This window comes from Clarias gariepinus, chromosome 14, assembly GCF_024256425.1.
Source record: "Clarias gariepinus isolate MV-2021 ecotype Netherlands chromosome 14, CGAR_prim_01v2, whole genome shotgun sequence".
NCBI lineage: Eukaryota > Metazoa > Chordata > Actinopteri > Siluriformes > Clariidae > Clarias > Clarias gariepinus.
The window spans coordinates 3,544,024-3,550,139 of record NC_071113.1 but is presented as its reverse complement, the minus strand read 5'-3'; the positions used below and the strand labels follow the sequence as shown (position 1 = coordinate 3,550,139).

Genomic DNA, 6,116 nt, shown 5'->3' with positions numbered 1-6,116 from the left:
AAAAATGTCAGTTGTATCACCATCATTGATGCTGTCATGTGACCTACAGAAGACAGGTGTATATTTTTCATATTGAAGTGTGGATACATTTTTGGGCCACTCTGTATATATTGTGCGTCCATACCTATTAATTGCACATCCATTTACTCTAAACAGTATAGGCTAACATTTTTGTTTTTAGGAATGTGTCTGCATCACCCCTGGCTTCACCAGCACCTCACATCGGGACACACAAGCACCATTCAGATGGACCTCTTGTATTTGTGAAGTGGATGGACACAAGAGGAGTATCTGTCTGTTCTACCATCCATTCTGCTTATACAGTAGACATGGTGAAGATGAGGGTGAAATTACACGGTACATGGACAACAAAGACATTTCCATGTCCTGCACCTGTGACTGCGTACGACCAGCACATGAAGGGCGTTGATCACTCTGATCAGCTATTACAGTACAACACTGCACAGCACAAAACAAAGAAGTGGTACAGAAAGATTTTTCTACACTTACATTTACATTTAGGCATTTGGCAGACGCTCTTATCCAGAGCGACTTACACTTCTTGGACATTGCTGCCAGCAATGCTTACCCTGCATGTATGTTTTGTCACAGTTTTTTTTTTTTTTATCTTGCACTGTTTTACCCTGAATGCCCATCTTTTTTCAGTTTTTATTTTGTACTCTCTGGCAATGAACAGAGAAAGATTGGGATAAACTGCTGTGGTTAGATGAGACGAAAATTAAGCTATTTGTCATAAACTCGACTTGCTGTTTTCAGAGAAAAAAAAATGCTGACTATGACACTAAGAACACCACAGTCTCTACATTCAAGCATGGAGGTGGAAACAATATGCTTTGGGGCTGTTTCTCTGCTAAAGGTACAGATTGACTTTGCTGCACTGAGGGGCCAACGGATGAGGCCATTTGTTGTAAAATTTTGGATGAGAACCTCTTAAAGATGGGTTGTGGATGGGTCTTCCAGAATAAAAATGACCCCAAACATACTGCCAAGGCGACTAAGAAGTGGCTCAAGAATAAGCATATTAAAGTCATGGAGTGTCCAATCTTCAGACCTTAATCCAATAGAAAATTCACGAAGAGAGCTGTAACTTCAGGCAAGAAACCTTAAACATTTAGAGAAAATCTGTAAAGAACAGCAGATCAAAATGCAACCCAAGATGTGTGCAAATCTGGTAAACAACTACAAGAAACGTCTTTCCACTGTGCTTTTCAGCAAGGGTTTCTCTACCAAGTACTAAGTCATGTTTTGCTTGGGGATCAAATACTTATTTCCCTGATTGAAATGCAACTTAATTCATAACATTTGTATCATGTGCTTTTTCTGGATTTTTTGTTGATATTCTGTCTCAATCCTTTACCATAAACCTATGATAAAAATGATAGACCCTTCTTTTTTTTTGTAAGTGGGCAAACTTATAAAATCTGTAGGGGATCAAATACTTATTTTCCCCACTGTAAGTCTGGACAACATAGTAACACAGCAGGAGGTGTTACAATGGCTCCATCTGCAGGACATTATGGATAAAATCAGTTTCCCCAGATTCTGATCTAGCTGATAAGATTCACCTGCTAATAGGTCTAGACCAATCAGACATACATGCTCCTTGTGACACATACTGTGGTAAGTCTGGCAAACCATATGCAGTTTTGACTAGCCTAGGATAGATACTTCATCGACCAGTAGCTGATGGCTCTACATCTTTTTCTGCCAATTTCATTCAAACTGACCACTTTCTACAACAAGCTGTTAAAAACTTGGATGATCCAGTGCATGTGAACAATGACTCGCTGTCAGTAGTTGATAAGCAAGTTGTGAACCTATGGAACAAAAAAGTAGTAAAAGAGGAAGGTCAGTACACACTTCCAATCCCATTTAAAGAACATCCTGTGGGGTATTGCACAAAAGTAGAATTAAGAAAGCCAGGATAACAGAACAGTCGCGGCTTGGCCTAGTTTAATCAGTGCATCCTGGCTTAATCCGTTGCACGTTTGCTGAGCCAGGATGAGAACGCGCGGATATGTTAAGCCAGGTGTATATAGTTTGGATAAATGCGCGTTCATGGTATTCTTAAAAAGATCACGAAATCGATCACAGAATCACCGATGCAAAAATGGACAAAACTCGTGCGGCATACTTTTCGCCTAATGAGCAACGGCTTCTTATGGAAACGTATGAAGAAGTGAAACACATAATATGTAAAAAAGGCAATACAGCTGCTGTAATAAAGCAAAGAGAGAATGCCTGGCAAACAATAGCGGACCGATTGAATGCGTAAGTAGTCCAAATAACCAGTGCTCCACTGAAACCCTCATAATTACAATTCTAGGAGTTACTTGTCATTTTCAAAAATAACTGTATACTTTGCCTTAAATGTGTCCAGTGGACATGCATTTAACATGAAGAATAATTGCAAACACTTACCCACTATGTGCATCTATTTGATATATTTAGTTTATTTTATGTCTCTAATGTGTTTAATCCTTTTACTCTTATCTATTTGTATGTAGGTTTTGTTTCTAATTAATTTGATGTAATCTATAATCAGATAATTTGCTCTATTTTTATCTATCTAATCTATTTTATCATTTGTATCTATCTATTCCTCTTAAAGAACAAACATGTCTGGCCAAAAAAGGACTTGGCAGCAAGTCAAGATTAAATACAAGAATATTTTGCAGGCTGGTAAGTGACTTGTTTGCTGAGAACATAGGTGACATGTTTGCTGACATTTTATTATCTGTGCTGATTTTAGCCATAAAAAAAAAGTCATATTACTGGTACGGGGGGTGGCCCTCCAACCCAAGACTTCACCCCAGCAGAGGAGCTGGCCCTGGACTTAAAAAAAGGGAAGCCAGTGATTGAAGGGATCCAGGGAGGGACAGCCACTGACTCTGGCCCAGCAAGGGATACTGGCCTCTTCATACAATGTACATTATTGCCATACTACTGCGCATGGAAAATATTGAAATCCATTTATATTTTATGTGGACTGTGTGACTTTGCTTTACCTTGCAGTGGCTGGTAACACCCTTACACTTTTGGAGCCACCAGACTATGATTTGCCGGTGAGTATTCTTTATTAAATCATTGGCTTTGCGTGTTCTGTCAAAAATATTGTAGCGTTTTTACGCCGGAAAGAATGCTGGAGAGACGAGTGAGCTTATTTGCTGCCCAATGCAATGGCTGGGAGTACTCTATTAGGCACACAGCAGGTATGGCATGAGCAGCACCTTCACTCAGGAGCCTACATCCAACTCAGCGTCAGCCTGAACTGGAGCACATTTCACACGTCACACCCCCACACACACAAACAGGGCCGAAGCCACTAACCCAAACACCTTTCCCCATCATGGTGAACACACCGACATCCCCGCAAGGCATGCTGGTGGCCAGCCACCGCCCCGCCCACGCCACAATATCAATACCAGTAATGAATATGGCAGAGGGAAGCCACATCTACAGCAGTGGAGTGCACTTCTGCCGATGATGAGACCGTGTCGCTGGACTCTAGAAGGCTCGAGGTATCATGTCAATTTTGTGGAAATGGACACATTTTTTAAGTTTATAATAGATAAGAAGTCAGGGAAGTGGTACTAATAGAAAATATCATTTGTTAAAGGATCCTGACATTGGGCAGTCTGATAAGCAGCCTGGTAACATAGTGAGTATTGCCTAAAGTAAATTTACATTATGCAAAAATTGTGCTATGCTAACAAAAAGGTGTTCACAGAATTCACAAACTGTCAGATATCTCTACACAACACATCTTAAGAGACAGATCGAGCTGACAGAAGTCAAGATTGATGTGAACAAAAGAAAGCTACAGGACATGGACCTTGACATGCAAATTAAACGCAAGACACTGAGGAAACTAGAACTGGAAATCCAAAAACTACAAACAGAAGTAAGTGACTTCAGTTCATACTGTAACCATGACTGTAACCCAATGTATTAATCATCATAATTTGTTCTTTCCAAAGCTCCAAGCTGACAAGTGATAACAGCAAAATAATAAAAGAAAAATATTTCAAAACCATTGTGGTCTTCTACAATTTTTTTATGACTGTCAGGTACACTTTATAGTGATCGATCCAGTGAAGTGGAACTAGAATTTGGGAAGATAACCAGAGTGTGTGCTACTGATGCCAAATAAAATGCATGTACACATGAAAAAGTTATATAGCCTACGTTATCCTTTATTAAGGGATGGGCTAAATCAAAACTAAATTAACTGAAATAATTTGCAATGTATTGTTCTCCAACAAGTCTACCATTTCTGTTATCTGGGAATATGGCAGCATTGTCCCAATCAACATCCAAAGCAACTCTGGGAGCCCTTTCTTTTCTTAGGCTGGCAATATTGTGCAGCACTGTGCAGGCAACAGTCACGTCGCATGCTCTGTCTGGGAAGACCCTCAGGTGGTGCAGGCACTGAAATCGGGATTTCAGGAGGCCGAAGGTCATTTCAATTCAAGCCCTGGTTTTGGCATGGGCATGGTTGTAAGCTTGCTGTGCTGGGGTTTGGGGGTCTGTAAGGGGAGTCATCAGAAATGTCTCACAGGCATAACCTTTGTCCCCCAGCAGCACACCAGAGAACTCACCTGTGAATACAAAACATAATTCTTACAAGTACTGTACTCTTGCTGTTCAAGGTGCTTAAAAAAAATGGGGTGGTTTACCTAGAGAGAGTCTCTGGTAAATTCTACTGGCCCGAAAGATTCTGGAGTCGTGGACTGAGCCAGGCCACTTTGCCTCTAAATTTGTGATAAGGCAGTCAGCATCACAGATCATCTGTAACAATATATAGCCTATTAAGGTAATTTAATGCACAGAATAATTATGTAGCTGACAGTAACCATTACTTATTCTTACCTGAACATTGACACTGTGGAAGGATTTTCTGTTCACATAATCTCCCTCATGTGCCCCTGAGGGGCGTTGGATACGAATATGGGTGCAATCCACTGTACCAATTACATTAGGAAAAGCTATAACACAAAACAATGACTGTCATACTGTGACTGTGCTAATGTAACATTTTGTAGTAATCTGTTATTATTTATGTTACCTGCAATCTTGTAGAACTCCTCCTTGATGTGGATAAATCTTCTGTGGCCAGGCAAGGTGATAAATATGTGCACAAGAGATTTCAATGCCAGACTTACTTTTCTTATTGTGCGGCAAATAGTGGCTTTATTGAGGTTTTCTGCATCACCGACAGAATACAGAAACGTGCCACTTGCAAAGAATCGCAGTGCTATGCAGACCATCTGTGGGACAGTGAGAGCATGGCTCCGTGCGGTCCTGTGCTGTATGTTTGGACCCAGCAGCCCACACAAATATCTGATGCCATCACTTGAGAATCTGTACCTCTCAGTCAGATATTCGTCTGAAAAGGCCAATGGGTCTGCCCTATCTCGGAAGACTCTTTCATGCCTGAATGCTCGTCTGAGTATTAAAACTTCCTCATCAACTACATCATTCAACAAAGGGCAAGCCATTGTGGATAGGAAACACACAAATCTTTAGTCTATATATACTACGTATTGACCTCGTTACGGACTTAATTGAAACCACATTTGCAAATTCAGGAGCCATTTCTTATCTCATCAACTGCAATAAAATATAATATATTGATATTTTTTATCATTCAACAATACATTTCTACTGTATACTTGCATATATAGATATACATTATCTATATTCTATTTCTCATATTGTATAGTATAGTTCTTTTGCACTGTGTTGGCATTCATTGTGGACAGCAAAGTAATAATTGCTCAGGAAAATGTGCTTTCCTCACTGGGTGTTTTAAATCTCTTTAAATCTCGAATAATATATATATATATATATATATATATTCATCAAACCTCTGACAGTTTCAATAATAACTAAAATAACAGTACGCATAAATAGATGAATGACAGTATATCTAGTTTTTTAATGCAGGACCATGAAATGACTAAAACACAATAATATCTAGTAGGATTTAGGGAGGAACTAGCCGATAAATCACTAAGATTAATCTTAGCCTGGTTGTTAGCCTGCTCTGGAGCAGGCTAGCTGCAAAGTGTAAATCTCCATAGTAACTTAAT

General features: G+C 39.7%; 1 long non-coding RNA gene and 1 pseudogene across 1 annotated transcript; one reads left to right on the top strand and one right to left on the bottom strand.

Moving 5' to 3' along the window:
• Positions 1–2,877: 2,877 nt before the first annotated feature.
• On the top strand, positions 2,878–3,768 carry LOC128540795 (uncharacterized). Its single transcript, XR_008365603.1, has 5 exons — positions 2,878–2,948; positions 3,037–3,086; positions 3,465–3,542; positions 3,641–3,682; positions 3,752–3,768. It is a non-coding gene; the product is annotated as an uncharacterized LOC128540795 (long non-coding RNA).
• A 480-nt stretch (positions 3,769–4,248) lies between these two features.
• On the bottom strand, positions 4,249–5,522 carry LOC128541258 (putative nuclease HARBI1; annotated as a pseudogene).
• Positions 5,523–6,116: the final 594 nt, after the last annotated feature.